The sequence below is a fragment of the Chelonia mydas genome, chromosome 2, assembly GCF_015237465.2.
Source record: "Chelonia mydas isolate rCheMyd1 chromosome 2, rCheMyd1.pri.v2, whole genome shotgun sequence".
In the NCBI taxonomy this organism is placed as follows: Eukaryota; Metazoa; Chordata; order Testudines; family Cheloniidae; genus Chelonia; species Chelonia mydas.
In genome coordinates, this window is record NC_057850.1 from 65,132,875 (window position 1) to 65,149,582 (window position 16,708).

At 44.4% G+C, this 16,708-nt stretch overlaps 1 protein-coding gene across 8 annotated transcripts in view; it reads right to left on the reverse strand.

Annotated features, from left to right (window-relative positions):
- Window positions 1-16,708, reverse strand: part of FAM110B (family with sequence similarity 110 member B) — a 186,142-nt gene that overhangs the window by 81,605 nt on the left and 87,829 nt on the right. Inside the window, exon 1 of one of the 8 annotated variants that reach the window (XM_037892579.2) lies at window positions 10,358-10,501. The exons of 4 other annotated variants lie outside the window; for them this stretch is intronic. The gene's annotated coding sequence lies outside the window, so the exon portion shown is untranslated. Of the gene's footprint in view, window positions 1-571; window positions 688-10,332; window positions 10,502-16,708 lie in introns of those variants that run through there. 3 more of the 8 variants (XM_037892582.2, XM_043539594.1, XM_043539595.1) reach the window with 3 other exon arrangements.

Here is a 16,708-nt window from a genome sequence, read left to right on the forward strand (position 1 = left end):
AACTTCTTAGTGGATGTGTCTGAAGTTGATTTATTAAGCATGGAGCCTAAGCAAGCCATCATAAGAGAGAAATTGCTTTATTTCATCTTTAAAACAGACTTCTCATTCTTTTGCAAATACCATCATTTCAAAATAATTCTTGTCCAAGTAGCAGTGACACACCATCAGAACTTGTGAACAAGGCAGAATAGAGTAATAAATGCTGCACTATACATGCATTTTACACATTCAAAACATACAGAATATGGTGGTGTAATGGATTTTAAAATAAAATCTAATCTAAATTCCATGTAGAAACGCATGTCACAGAAAATTTCTGGATCTATTAATGTAATTAATAACTATTATTGTAGGTAATGAGAATCATCCTGTGAGAGGCCTCTGCTACTCAGTGAAGAGCACAATATAACTACAGAGACAGGTGTGGAGATATTCTTCAAATATCACATGAGAACAGATGTGGAATTTCAGGCTTCCAATTTCTGTTTTAATGATGAATTGCTCAAAAGATTTCCAGATGTAAACAATACTGTTTGTTCTAACTTTACCAGTAGCATGCTGCTGTACTTACAGTAAAGAGGACATACTGATCAGTTGTCAGGTATCAACAGATGCATTGTGGCTTCATGGTCTTATAAAGTGTTCTGAGATGCACGCGTCCGTAAAACAAATTTGCATTTCGCTTCAGCCTCATCTCTGCCTGTCTCTCACACTTCTGGAAGTTTCACACCAGCTTAAACTTAACATGGCTCAAACTGAACTCCTTTTCTTTCTTCCCAAGCCCTCTCCACTCTCCCACAATCTCTGGCACTCTTGGCAACAGCACCATCCTCTCTGCTAATCAGGCCTCCTTCATTTGGGTGTTGTCTTGGCTAGGAGATCTTCTCACCTTACTATAGGCCCCGGCTATTATGTGCCAGGTGCATTTTTTCAAATGGTACGTACAGAGGAGCAGAAGGATGTGAAGGTGTCTACGAGTGGGATAGATGGATAGATTCAGGTTGGAGAGACAGGGATAGACTGAAAAGAGAGAAAAACATAAAAAGAGGAAATGTGGGGCAGCCAGAAAAATATAAAGGCAAAGCTTGAACACATTATGTAGGGAAAGAGATCTAGGAGCCAACGGGAAAGAAAAGAGGAAACAATAGACAGTGAAAACAATGAAGGATAAGATACTGTCTTAGAGTTTTATACCGCTGCCCATGACTCTAGTAACTACCACCCACACCAAAATCACTAACAGCAAAATCCGCAGTGGACTTCATGGTGCGTCCGGCATTTTTGGCAGCCAAAACTCTGCTAGGTGTAGGGTTTTTGTTTTGTGCAGGGGGTAGTGGTGGTAAGTGTTTAGAAACAGAAAGGGGTGTTTGAATTGTGAGCTTCACTTCTGGAGGAAAGACTTTCTTAAAGAAACATGCTCCATGATGATTACAGTAAAGAGAAGAGAAAAAAGGTGATATAGGGCCAGGTAGGTAAAGAACATAAAAAGAAAAGCCTGAGATTCTTAGCGCAACTTTCATTTTTAACAACTATTAATAGGAAGTTGTTACAATTACATACAAGAAACAGTACACAACTACTTATTTCTTTAAATTTGCACGGGTTCTGTCATTGTCATTATTATTTTGATTACGGTAGTGCCTAAAGGCCAGGGCTCCATTGTGCTAGGCACTATTCAAACACAGAACAAAGAGATGGTCCCAGCCCCAAAGAGCTTATACTCAGTGGTGCAAGTAAAATTCATTTCTTACCGGTACGGGGCGGGGGGGGGGGGGAACCAGGTAAGCGGGGCATGTGACTTCCCCATGTGACCCTCCATGTGATTCCTCACTGTGCCGCCCCCAGCCCAGGGCTCCCACGCTCTCCCCATCTCCTCCCCACATCCATCCCATGTTACCGGGGTTGGGGGGGGGAGAAGAGGGCTCTGTCCTCCTCCTGCTGTGCCAGAGACTTCAGGGCAGGGCTCTCCCAGGAACCAGAGCTGCTATGGTACACAGATGGAGATGCAGCTCCGTGGAAGGGCAGAGGGCGGGGCTAGGCATTCTGCTCCTTTCCCTGCTCGGAGGGGCAGCGGGGAAAGGAGCAGAACTCCTAGCCCTACCCCCCAGCCCTCTCCTCCGGCGGGGCTGCTGCTGTGTCTTTCCGGTAGGCCGTACCGGCTATAAATAGCTTGCTGGCACGGCATACCCGCCTACTTGCACTGCTGCTTATACTTTAAGTGGTTGCAGAGATACCTTAAGTTTTCAAACCCTGTTCAGACAGATTTATTGCGATGGCTTCTACCACTAAAAAGTGAGGCAGTGTGGTCTAGTGAATAAAGCACTAGACTAGGACTCAGTAGACCTGGGTTCTATTTGCAGGCCTGCCACTGAACTGCTGTGTGGCCAGAAGCAAATTGCTTTCAATTCTGTGTAGCTCTCCTCTTCTGTCACCGTTTTACCTGTGTTGTCCATTTAGAACGTACATTCTTTTGGGCAGGTACTGTCTCTTATGATGTGGCTGTTGTGATACAGCATGGCCAGAGGGCAGCAGGAGAGTGTTGGAGCCTTATTCCCTGTAGAGGGAAGGAAGTTTGCTATAAATTAATTAAAGCACCTGAAGCCAATTAAAGCACCTGAAGTCAGTCACATGATAAAAACTCCCTGCTTCAATCACACAAGAGGAGGAGTTGAAGCAGAGTGGATTGGTGTTAGAGTAGAGAGCAGTTTGGAGGAGTTGAAGCAGAGTGGACTGGCGTTGGAGCAAAGAGCAGTTTGGAGGGAAGCAGAGGAGAGTTTGGAAAAGTGCTGTGGTGGGCTAAGAAGACCAAGATCCTAGGTAAAGGGACACCTGGTTTGTGCAGAGGGAGGGCAGGAAGCCCCACAAGCTGAAGGGCAGGAGAGGGAAGCAGCCCAGGGGAAGGAACCGCTAGTTCTAGTGGTTTACTGCTATCCCTAGGGCCCCTAGGCTGGGACCCGGAGTAGAGGACGGACCTGGGTCCGTCCCTCTCCTCTTCCCCTCCCCTCCTCTAGGACACTAGTGAGGCAGTTAATACTCCAGTTCAGGGGCAAGAAACGGTGTCCTGAACCCCCCATCCCAAGAAGAGAAAGCGCAATTTGCCACACTGTACAGTACCTAAAACACTGAGGCCTCCGCACATTGCTGTAATACCGCTACTCCTCCCACCACCACTGACAAAAACGGGCAAATACCCAGGTCTTCAAAGGGTTAATTATAGATAGGGGCCTTGACCCACATACTCATGAACTTTTGGAAAATTCAGATACTGATCCCAACTTTGATATCCATGCCCATCTCCAGTTAATTTACATTACTGATACAAGACACGCCCCACACACTGCAGGGGTTAGCCACAAAAAAGTTTTCTACAGACGTCTTACTCAGCTGTCAGTTATGGTCTCTGCTACCAGAAAATGACTTCTCTCTCAGCTGGCAGACAAGGGATGATTTATAATTGCCATAATGGAAACAAAAAGGCACAGCTGCCCTTTTTCCATAAAAGGAAAACTTGTTTTGTATATCAGAAACGTCTGAACCCAAAAATCTATGTATATTTAGTTATTACGCTAAGGTCTAAATTGCAGCTAGAAGCTAGAGACCTCTGGCAGGGGATGGTGCAGAGGTTCCCAATCCCAAGTAGGAGTAGATTGAGGCACTATGCCTCAGATAGGTACACCGCATGTCTTAGAGCACACAGCTGCTGAAATTGCTGTGTGTGCTCCCTCTACACAGTGCCAGTTTTGCTGGCATGGGGGGAGGTGAGAAGTGCAGAGCTAGCAGGACTCCATCTTTTTTCCACCTCCTTTCAAATGCTGTGGGGGCTAGACTCACAGAGTTCTTCCATCCCTTGAGAAAGAGTGACTGTACTTGGTCCCTGCACAGTAGGGCAGTGAGGGGAATAGGAACCTTCTTCCTCCCTGCATCCCCTATGGCACACACCCAGCAGATTTAGGTACAATTTGGTAGTGTTACCACTATCTTTAATTGGTTGTATTGCCATAGTGCCCAGAGCCCCCAGTTATAATCAGGGCTCCATTATGTTGGGCTCTGCACAAACATATTCAGAGCAGAATCTGCCATAAAGAGTTTAAAATCAAAAAGGTTAAAAAGTAAAACAAACCACCAAAATAAAAGCTAATCAATGTCAGAGACACTCTTAAGGAGTTCTAACAAAGTTATAAGAATATCTGTAGAATTACAAATATGGGTTGATACTACATATGCAATAGTAACCCCTGTACTTGAACTGAAAAGAGAAAGGAGAAACATGTGTGTGACAGATATGGAAAGTTCCTGCAATATCTTTGGGAGTATTAACGGCAAAGAGTTCTGTGGCACCTTATAGATTAACAGATGTATTGTAGCATGAGCTTTCGTGGGTGAATACCCACTTCGTTGGATGCATGTATTACCCACGAAAGCTTATGCTCCAATACGTCTGTTAGTCTATAAGGTGCCACAGGACTCTGCCGCTTTTACAGATCCAGACTAACATGGTTACCCCTCTGATGCTTTACTGTATTAAGTTTATGTATCATACTGGGCAAGGGACTGTATGCAATTCTATTGGGGAGGGTGACAACAACTCCTCCACGAACTAAGAACAGTGGGGGGTGAGTACACAAATTCACTTAGGTTGTCACACCTCCAGAGAAGTACTTTCAGGTGCTCACCTGAAGAAGCTCACATATACTAGTTCAAATTGAATTCTCCACAGATCAACTGACAAAGAAAGGACTTTTGGATAAACAGCTTGAGCTTAAAGTGACTCAGAGCTTTCTTTCTGATCCAGCAAATGGATAGGACCTTCTGTCCAAGGGGGACCCAAATCCTTCCTGGGAAAAGTTGGAAGGGCTTTGGCCTACTGAGGCCCCATTAGACTAACAGCTGACAATTGGTAAGCTTTTAGCAATAGTATAGGAACTTTTACTGTTTTTTGTATGTTCTCTGTAATGCTTGCACCTTAAGAATAAATGTGTTTGCTCAGAAAGAGCTCTGTGATAACTTTTGACTGCTGGCAATTATGCTGTTCGTAAGACTTTGGAGAGTGAACAAAGCACAGATGCTGGCCTGCTAAGGCAGTGTGGCTTGCTGGGTCTACCACAATGTAGGCAGGGAGCTGTGCAGCCTGGAAGAATCCTGGTCAGGAGGGAGAAAGACACAGGTCTCCAACCGAGAGAGGTGATGACTGCAGTATTGGGTTTACAATGGCACCAGGCCCACACTTGGAAGGGGCCCATTAAGGCTCCGGCTCCTAGTGGACTCTGCTGCCAGCCACCTGCAGGGTCCCATCTGCCTCCCCAGGACCAAGCTGCCTGGGACCAGTAGAGACTGAGCCACTCTCGACCAGTGGGGGGGGAGAAGTGCATCACAGGAGGCTTGGCAGAGCCCCAACAGGCAAGTGGGTCCTGAGGGAGCTTGGCTCGGGCAGGCCTCACTCCTGCTTCAGCCTGGCTGACTGCACAGCTCCCGAGTGGCTGGAGTAATCCCCACCCAGGACCAGCTCCCGGCCACGCAGCCAGCTCAGCCCAGGGGACACAGTCACCTCCCAGTGGGGGTGGTGAATGCGACTGGGAGGCGGGACACGGGGCAGTCGGTCTCTGGAGAGCTTGTGGGAGCGAGGGGGCGCTGGGCATTGGGGGAGGTTTGTGTTTTGTGGCACTGGTCAGTGGAGGGTCTGTGGGGGGTGCTGGACATAGGGGTCTGTGGAGGGGGCACTGTGGGTGGTGGTGTGCAGGGTGCTGTGCAATTGTGGGGGGGGGGTCTGTGGGTGGGGGGGCACTGGGCATAGCAGGTCCAGGGGGGAACTGGGCATAGGGGTCTATGTGGGGGTCGTTGGGCAAGGGGGCTGGGGGGCCGTGGGGAGGTGCTAGGGTGTGGTGCAGGCCTGCTCCCAAGGGGTGCAGGCAGTGCAGGGCTGGGCAGGCCAGTGTGTATCTGTGGCTGCTGGTTTGTAAACAGTGCCCTCACGCTGGGCTGGGGGACCAGGGCTGCCCCCGCTGCACCGTGCCCCATTGCCCCGGGCTGGCCCCTTGCTCTGGGTACCTAACGTACCCCACCTCATGCCCCATTTCCCCCATGGGGGCCCCTAAATATGTTTGGCATCGGGCCCACAAAAGGTTAATCCAGCCCAGGGTGGCTGAGGAGTGGGTGCCAGTCATGGACCACGGAGTGGAAATACAGATGCACCTGCCCTAAACTGTGACAATATACTGTAGGACACAAAATCTCACTTTACTTGTTTTAGGACAATTCTAGAAATTTATATTCTGGCATTCTTGTTTGCGCTTGCTTAACTTTACAAATCACAAGGCACCCAAGTGAAAATCCCACAGACAAACACTTGAGTAATACCTTAAATCCCAATGACTGTTTTCATATCATCTCTCTTATTGCTGGAAGACTACAAAAATGCATTAACCTTAAGAATAGTCTTTCCTCTTTAGATTTGGCACGGTTTTAAGTACAGTGAAATTCACTTAAATATTTAACAGCAGAAAGACATAATACCTTAATAAATCTAAGCTAGTGTAACACTATTTGTTAGCGGCAGTCAGACTACTGTATATACCAGGGGTGGGAAAAATCCAGCCTGCAGGCGGATCCGGCCCATCTAACATTTCTGTCTAGCCCGCCAGGCTCTTTGGCTGCCCCCTCATGATCTCCAGGCTGCTAAAAGTCCTGCGGCGCAGCGGGGCACTCAGGTAGGCTGCCTGCCTGCCGTGGTCCCACGCAGCTCCCGGAAGTGGCCAGCTGCTGCTGGCATGTCTCTGTGCACCCCTGGCGGGGGGGCGGGAGGCGGCTCTGCGCGCTGCCCCCACCCCCATTCTCACAGCTTCCACTGGCCAGTTTCCAGCCAATGGGAGCAGCAGGGGCGGTGCTTGTGGGCGTGGTCAGCACACGGAGACCCGCTACCCTTCCACCCTCAAGGGGCACGCAGAGACGTGTCAGCAGCAGCCAGCCACAACCGCTTTCGGGAGCAGCGTGGGGCTACGACATGCAGGGAGCCTGCCTGAGCCCTGCTGTGCCGCCAGCTGGGAGCCACCTGTGGTAAGCACCTCCTGGCCATAGCCTGCACCTCGCACCACCTCCCACACCCCAACCCCCTGCCCCAGGTCAGAACCCACTCCGGTACCCAAACTCCCTCCCAGACCCCACACCCCTTCCTGCATCCCAATCCCCTGCACCAGCCCGGCACTCCCTCCTGCACCCAAATTCCCTCCCAGACCCCGCACCCCCTCCATTCATATAGTAGAAATGTGCGACCCGTGACGACTTACCAAAATTCGTGGAGTGGCCACCTGCGAAAATTATTGCCTATCCCTGGTATATACTCAAATTCAGTCTGAATATAATTTTTGTAAACCCAATCAATAATATGCACACACACAAAAAAGTCAGCAGTCATTACCGATCCTGAAAATACTGGAATGCAAAGCTCTTTTCTGATACCACTGCATTATAATGGGATACCTACTATGACAGTAAAGGCGATAAAACCACATTCAACTGTACAAAATCTATTTTAAATACAATATATAACAAATGATTCTTAGGCAATTGGATATTTAACATTTTCTAACTGCTGAAACCCTGTGCTGCATATCACACGTCTGTATTCTTACTTTGTTCCTTGGCATTAGTTTTTCATTTTTCATGTTATAAGAAAGTGAGATTTAATAGGGAAGTTTATACAAGACTTGATGAAAACTGAGGCATGCTACAAAGCCACATATCAGAGGTAAGACAGGTATATTAAGATAGGTCACAATACAATTATCATGTGTAATCCATATATTTCCTAACATTGAATAGTTTTTAAATACTTTTTAGTTTTAAATATGTCCCCTGCAGCTCACTATTTGTTGACAACCAGCTGAAACACATGCCAGATTTAATCTAGTAAAATTCTATTTTGAAAGTTTTTTTCAAAAGTTCATTTTAGCTGAGATGAGTAAACCCTAAAATGTTATCTATGTGAATTACTGCTTAAATTGAATTTGTTTGCTGCCCCTACCCAAACGGAAAACACATTCCATAATGAAAACAAAGCTTTCGCCTCTAAAAAAGCCATTTATTTCTTGATGATAATAAAACAGTATTACTTTAAATTACAGTCATCAATGCTAGTTTCATGCTTTTCTGCATTAGCCGCACCAGAAAAAAATCAGTCACACCTAACCGAGGGAGAGACATCTGTCTGACTAACTATTGGTGAAACAACAACATTGTATAAATAACTATAACGTGCAATTCCAGTATACATTTTCGTTTAACAATGCTTTACACATCACCAAGAAAAAAATATGCTCACTTTTAAAATATGGACCAAGTTACCTATCTGAGATAAGCATAAGAAACGTTTTCAGGTAAGAAGTCATTATCATCTTACAGATATACAGTATTAGTTCACTGCATATACTTAATTTTCACTTTAAGTAACACGTTGTCTTCATTTTGAATGAAAACAGTCAGCTTTGCTAAGTACATTATTCAGCTGGGGATTTCTACCTACCAACTTCCCTTAACCACTACCAGCATCTCCATCATACACGGCTTGAGAGGCCCATGTCAAAAATTATTCTAGATATTATCAGGAAATCTCTTCTTTAAAGCATGCACATGACATGGATTAATTTACAAACCATATAAATACAGTTAGATGGTAATTCTGAGGATATTGGAAAAAAGTGCCATACACTAAGAACATTGTGCCTGCACATTCTCCCCATTCATCACTGTCCAGACCTAACTGTTGCTATGCAGGAAGGTTATTTTCAAAGCCTGCACCAGTAAAAACACCTTATGGCAATAAAGCACAGACAAATGCAGACAATACAAGCAGACAGTGACTGAGCTTCCTTTGTGGTAGCAATAATAATTTCAAAACCATTTTTGTTGGCAATGCTTTGTCCTGTACTAAAATCAGAATTTAAGTATGCATTTGAAATTTATAGTAGTGCAAATATTTTTGAACTAAGTCAGATAAAATATCTTTGCTTTTAAAGTGCCCCACATTATGAAACACTCATATACATTGTATGTATACCCACTTACATAGAAAGTTAAGCAAGCGAGTGACCAAGATGGAATTTTATGGGCCTTTTTTTTAGAAGGTTACACCGTTTTAATTCAATATTTTAGAAGTTTACAACCCTACTTTGCAACATTTTGGACAGCACAAACACAACACCTCATTGGGAGGTGACGGGAAGGAGTAGAAAGCGTCATTAAAGTAGCTACAGTTCCTTATACCTTTCTGATATCGGCTGAGGCAATCTACTGTTACCTCAGACGCATGGTGGCAGAAAGCCAGCTGGATGAATGGTGACTTACCACACAAGTTTGTGGGCTCTACAGTCTGACACAGACAATATCATTAACTTTAAGTTTTAACAATCAGCTTTAGTAGTCAACTACCTTCATAAGAAGTATGACTACATTGCTCAGTGCTTGTTTTCTTCTCTTCCAAATACAGTTTTAACTGGTAAACATACCCTCTAAATTGGCATTGTTTTTATCAGAAAAAGTTCATATTAATTAATATGTAGGTCACAAATCTCAAAGAGATTAAATAAAATGGTGCTCGAATTATGGAAAACATTCTGGAAGTCTCAGAATCATAGAAGAAAAGATTGTCTTATACACATTGTTTCATTCTATTGCTAAAGGCAATTCCTACAACAAACAAGACTTTGGGACAAAATCTGGCCTTTGGGAACAATATTTGTGTGTGCAGCAAAGAATATGCTGCAATATACCAGTTTGAGGTCCCCCCAACAGCTGCCTAATAGGGAATTCAAAGAACAAAAGAAACAAACTACTCAAATACTAAAGCTACAAGCATCTTTGATGAAAGAACGATAGCATATTACTCCACATTCCTTGACCTCTTTGCAAAAAACACGAGGATAGTTATTACCCTGATATAAGTATAAGTACATCTCTCAGAATTATCCTTTTAACTGCTCATTATTTAGAACAGTTTCATCTCCATGTAAAGAAAGTCCTACATGCCTCTAATTCAACTGTTCTGCAGAGACCCAAATAAATGCAATATTGCCATTACCATAACAAAAGGGAACTAATAAAATTGCTCACATGCACAGGCTTAAGGTTTCACATGAAAGCAAATTTTCCTGTAAAAATATATTCTATTTCCCTGCTAAATCCACTCTGTAATGACATGTTTTGTAATCTGATGGCTATCCCACTGGAGTACACATGATATTAATGAAAGCAAGACCAAATTAAATAGATGACATGATTAACAGTATTCATTTCATGCATGACTGTGTTTTATGGGAGAGATAAAGACCTGAAAGTAATTACCATGAATTGAAACTCCTTCACTGACCTCTGTTTGCAGCTAGCAGTCGTTAAGTACTGATGTTTTATAACAAAGACCAATGCCTTTCATCTGTGCGCTTTCTTTTAATGCTACAAGATGAGCACCTCCACCGTTGCATGGACACAGTACCTCTGTATCTATGTCTGTAATGCAGCATAAAGATTACTGTGGAAACCTATCAAACTGGCAAGCAGCAACGTCTGCAGCCAATCAGAGAAAGGCACATGCAGAACCCAGCACATGCTCTCTGAGGCTCAGATACTGTCACCACTGTTTAACAGGCTGCTAATCTAATTATAGCTGTTTGCTAGCACAGTGCTACTGAAGTAGAGCACATGAGCAAAACTAAATTTCAATACATTAAACCACTTAATCACAATAATCAAATTTGGGTTTTTTAATAAAATTTAAATGCTTAAAGTTAAATGTTCACCTTACACAATGAACTGCTTTAAAAAAGTGCTTTTTTCTGAACTCTGAAAGAAATGAGCAATATTTAGTAGTGCACTTTCAAAATCAGACTTGTAGTTCATTAGTTATATATAGTAGTGAAAGATTTATTACAATGTAGCAGTTTATTCTGTATTTCTGAATTCTGATTCTGTACGTATATTGCAAAATTACACAACTCAGCTTGCTTTATTTACAATGTTTAGCATAACAATTTAGACCCCAATTCAGCCAGGTACTTAAGCATATGCGATTCAGTACATGAGTAATCCTACCATGTCAAGGGAATTACTCATATGCTTTAAATTACACGTGCTTAAATACCTTGCTGAACTGGGGAACTCTACGTTCATTTGGAACCTGAGCTGTAATCAATCTTCTGTCAGGCTACAGTGGAATGCCATGCAAATTGCTGCTACTGTACAAACTACTAATCAATCTGGAAAATATTCATCATGAATATATTCTACACATGCATGGTGAATTTAATCCACTAAATCTTAGATGCATGTTATAAATGCACGCCTAGCTCCATAAAATAACTAACGTTATGGATTCTGAAACACATACATAATAGTCTCTGTATGTTCTAAGTGATTTTTAAAATTGCTGATAAGTTCTGTAATTCATTTTTTCAGTTTTCCTACTTATTAGATGTACAATAATGAGAAAAAGGTGTAGCTATCTGACATTTAGTACTCTTGACAGTGTATGTCAAGTAATTTCTGTGACCAGCACAACAAGAAAGTAGTTTTCTGAAGTTTTAAGGGCCCATATGGTTCTCATATGTAACTAGAAGTCTACAGTGGCCACAGTTTTAAAACATGGATGTCTCAAATTAAGCATCTAAATCTATAGTTAGGCAACTAACTAAAATGGCCTGATCTGCAGAGGAGCTGAGTATCCACATCTCCCATGGAACAAAGTGGATTCTTTAGGTGCATAGCACTAAAGATAAAGGCACTTTTACAAAGCTAGCCAAATAGAGAGAGTAGGTATGTAACCTTAGGCAATCCAGTTTAAAAATGTTCCCGTGTCCATCTATTCATATGTACAATACATAGATAAACTCCTCTCACACAGACTTAAAACCCACTGCAATATTACTCGAAGTGAGCTGCTATGTGCCCATACAGCACTTTTCTCCTCAATGCTTTACTTTCTTATACTAACACCACACAGTATTACTCACTCTCCTACTGTATAGTATTAAAGGTTTACATATGTTTCTGTTGCAGCATTCTTAGCTGGGGAGCAAAAACTGAATTTGTTACTTCATAAAAGTTGCTAACACAAGACTTCCATATAGTATCAGAAGTAGTCCAAATTTACGACAATCTGCAAATAACTAAACCATAGCTTTTTTTTTACTCTGTTAGTGAAAACTGTTAATAAAAACCTGTTATTGTTTCTTTTAGAAATGGAGTCTAATACTTGTACAACATATGTTCAAAACTGTATCTAGCTAGGAATTAAAACTGAACACAGACAGCATAACATTCCTTCAGCTTTTGTTCAGCAACATATCATAGGTTATAACAAAAAGGGGTACCAATACCATGTCCTAGAAACAAAAATGACATGAATAAAAATCAGGTATAAAAACAAGTATATATATCCTCAACTTGGTACTTATAATGTTTATTAAAAAAATTAGAGACTAACCAATTTATTTGAGCATAAGCTTTCGTGAGCTCACTTCATCGGATGCTGTAGCTCACGAAAGCTTATGCTCAAATAAATTGGTTAGTCGCTAAGGTGCCACAAGTACTCCTTTTCTTTTTGCAAATACAGACTAACACGGCTGCTACTCTGAAACCTGTCATTAAAAAAATTCTTTCTCTCATAAACATATCCCTATTACTTTTGTGTCTAAGGTTCTGTAAACAAAGCACTGTAGAAATTAGGAAGTTTCACAACACTGTTCTAAAGCAGGTAGATTATACATTAAAGATGAGAAAGGGGGTTATAAAGAGGTAAGGAACCTGATTTTGAGAATAGGTGAGCACAATTCCAACAGAAGTTGACTGGAGATACAGGTGTTCGATACCTTTGGAAATCAGTCCCTCACAACTTGTCTATCACCACATCAGGATGAAGTTTTCAATTATCACTTCCATAGTCATAGGACAAAGGAGGGTTAGCAAGTTACAGATTGTTGTAATGAGACATAAAACTAGGGTGTCTATTGGGTCCATGATTTTCAGTGTCTCTCAAAGTTATGAATTTAAGCTCCCAGGCTCATCTTTTGAAGGCATTGCACGGGGTTCCCTTGAGGAGGGGGACCCAGAGGTCAGATATGAAGTGATCATTTTGTGAAAAGTGTTTGCCCATGGGTGATACGGTGTTTCTTTCTTTTATAATTTTTCTGTGTGAGTTCATTTGAGAGCACAGTGATAGTCTGGTTTCATTCACATTGTTGTTGGTGCATTTGATGCTCTAGATGAAGTGCACCATATGTTGTGATAAGCATGTGTAGAACCCATGGATAGCAAAAGGTGTGTTGGGAGAGCACTGATCATCATACCCGTGGAGATATGTCTGCAGGTTTTGCATCTGTTATGGCAGGGTCTGGTGTTGTTTGGAACTGATGTGTCCTGTTGTGTAGGGAGCTTGCTTCTGATCATGAGCTTGGCGAAGTTTGGGGGTTGTTTGAAGGTCAGAAGATGGGGTTCGGGAAAGAGTTATTTCAGGATGTAGTCCCCATCAAGTATGATTTATAATTGTTTGATAATACGCCACATGGACGCCACAGTGACAAGTAGGAGTATGCAGAATGTGGAGGGTTTTTTCCAACTTATAAAATGATAAAAGACAAAAACACCCTATCACTTGTGGGTGAACATTTGTCAGAAAATTGGTTGGCTGAAAAGGGCGGGAGCTGGGAGTGTTTTGTTTCAGGTGAGCCTGGCTGTTTAAAAAAGCCAGCGCCCCGTGAATCAGCTGAGCAGCGGGGAACCAGCTGAGCAGCGGGGGACAGCAGAGTAGCGGGGGACAGCAGAGCAGCAAACAGTAGGAGTTTGCCTGGGAATTCGCCTGGGGTGAGCCCACTGAGGCTTACACCCTAACGGCTTCGCTGAGTAATTTACTGCATCTCCTGAGGAAGCTTGTAGTAGGAAGGTAATATGGATGGGGAGTGTTCAGCTGTTGTGACCTGCACTGGATGTGCCATGTTTGTCTTTCTTCCACAGGACAGAAGCGACTTTGTGTGTACAAAGTGCAAGCTGATCTCCATATTGGAAGAGAAGGTTCAAGGTCTGGAGCAACAGGTATCGACCCTGCGTTGCATAAGAGAAACTGAAGATTTCCTGGACAGACGTCAGGATATGCTTCTACGTGCACAAGGTTCTGAAGATTCAGAGCAGGCTGCGCAGCGGAGACAGGAGGACGGTGAAGAAATTTGGCAGCATGTGACCTCCAGAAGAAGAAAGGGGAGTGTCCATGTACCAGCAACGCAGATACAGGTAAGTAACCATTTTCATGTTCTCTCCACAGGTACCATTGCGGGGAGTGGCCCAGATGATACGTCTGGGGGAAGGGACCAGAAGGAGACTCCGCCAGTTGAAAGGGATGAGATGCACTGTCCTAAGGTTGGGGGTTCCACAACCACCACTCCCAAGAGAAGGAGGCGGGTGGTGGTGGTCGGGGACTCTCTCCTCAGGGAGACTGACTCATCTATCTGCCACCCTGACCGGGAAAACAGAGAAGTCTGCTGCTTGCCAGGGGCTAAGATTCACGATGTGACGGAGAGTCTGCCGAGACTCATCAAGCCCTCGGACCGCTACCCCTTCCTGTTTTTCCACATGGGCACCAATGATACTGCCAAGAATGACCTTGAGTGGATCACTGCAGACTACGTGGCTCTGAGAAGGAGGATAAAGGAGTATGAGGCGCAAGTAGTGTTCTCATCCATCCTCCCCGTGGAAGGAAAAGGCCGGGGTAGGGATCATCGAATCGTGGAAGTCAATGAATGGCTACGCAGGTGGTGTCGGAGAGAAGGCTTTGGATTCTTCGACCATGGGATGGTGTTCCAAGAAGGAGGAGTGCTAGGCAGAGATGGGCTCCACCTAACGAAGAGAGGGAAGAGCAACTTCACGAGCAGGCTGGCTAACCTAGTGAGGAGGGCTTTAAACTAGGTTCACCGGGGGAAGGAGACCAAAGCCCTGAGGTAGGTGGGGAAGCGGGATACCAGGAGGAAGCACGAGCAGGAGTGTGTGAGAGGGGAGGGCTCCTGCCTCATACTGAGAATGAGGGGCAATCAGCGGGTTATCTCAGTGCCAGTATTCTTGTCAGCAAGTTAAGGAAGTATGGGCTGGATGAATGCACTATAAGGTGGGTAGAAAGCTGGCTAGATTGTCGGGCTCAACGGGTAGTGATCAATGGCTCCATGTCTAGTTGGCAGCCGGTGTCAAGTGGAGTGCCCCAGGGGTCGGTCCTGGGGCCGGTTTTGTTCAATATCTTCATAAATGATCTGGAGGATGGTGTGGATTGCACTCTCAGCAAATTTGCAGATGATACTAAACTGGGAGGAGTGGTAGATACGCTGGAGGGGAGGGATAGGATACAGAAGGACCTAGACAAATTGGAGGTTTGGGCCAAAAGAAATCTGATGAGGTTCAATAAGGATAAGTGCAGGGTCCTGCACTTAGGATGGAAGAATCCAATGCACCGCTACAGACTAGGGACCGAATGGCTAGGCAGCAGTTCTGCGGAAAAGGACCTAGGGGTGACAGTGGACGAGAAGCTGGATATGAGTCAGCAGTGTGCCCTTGTTGCCAAGAAGGCCAATGGCATTTTGGGATGTATAAGTAGGGGCATAGCGAGCAGATCGAGGGACGTGATCGTTCCCCTCTATTCGACACTGGTGAGGCCTCATCTGGAGTACTGTGTCCAGTTTTGGGCCCCACACTACAAGAAGGATGTGGATAAATTGGAGAGAGTCCAGCGAAGGGCAACAAAAATGATTAGGGGTCTAGAGCACATGACTTATGAGGAGAGGCTGAGGGAGCTGGGATTGTTTAGTCTGCAGAAGAGAAGAATGAGGGGGGATTTGATAGCTGCTTTCAACTACCTGAAAGGGGGTTCCAAAGAGGATGGCTCTAGACTGTTCTCAATGGTAGCAGATGACAGAACGAGGAGTAATGGTCTCAAGTTGCAATGGGGGAGGTTTAGATTGGATATTAGGAAAAACTTTTTCACTAAGAGGGTGGTGAAACACTGGAATGCGTTACCTAGGGAGGTGGTAGAATCTCCTTCCTTAGAGGTTTTTAAGGTCAGGCTTGACAAAGCCCTGGCTGGGATGATTTAACTGGGACTTGGTCCTGCTTCGAGCAGGGGGTTGGACTAGATGACCTTCTGGGGTCCCTTCCAACCCTGATATTCTATGATTCTATGATTCTATGATATACAAATGCACAAAGCCTGGGAAACAAGCAGGGAGAACTGGAGGTCCTGGCAAAGTCAGGGAATTATGATGTGATTGGAATAACAGAGACTTGGTGGGATAACTCGCATGACTGGAGTCCTGTCATGGATGGGTATAAACTGTTCAGGAAGAACAGGGAGGCCAGAAAAGGTGGGGGAGTTGCACTGTATGTAAGGGAGCAGTATGACTGCTCAGAGCTCAAGTATGAAACTGCAGAAAAACCGGAGAGTCTCTGGATTAAGTTTAGAAGCATGAGCAACAAGGGTGATGTCGTGGTGGGAGTCTGCTATAGACCACCGGACCAGGGGGATGAGGTGGACGAGGCTTTCTTCCGGCACCTCGCAGAAGCTACTAGATCGCACGCCCTGGTTCTCATGGGCGACTTCAATCATCCTGATATCTGCTGGGAGAGCAATACAGCAGGGCACAGACAATCCAGGAAGTTTTTGTAGGGGACTGTACTGTAGGGGACAATTTCCTGG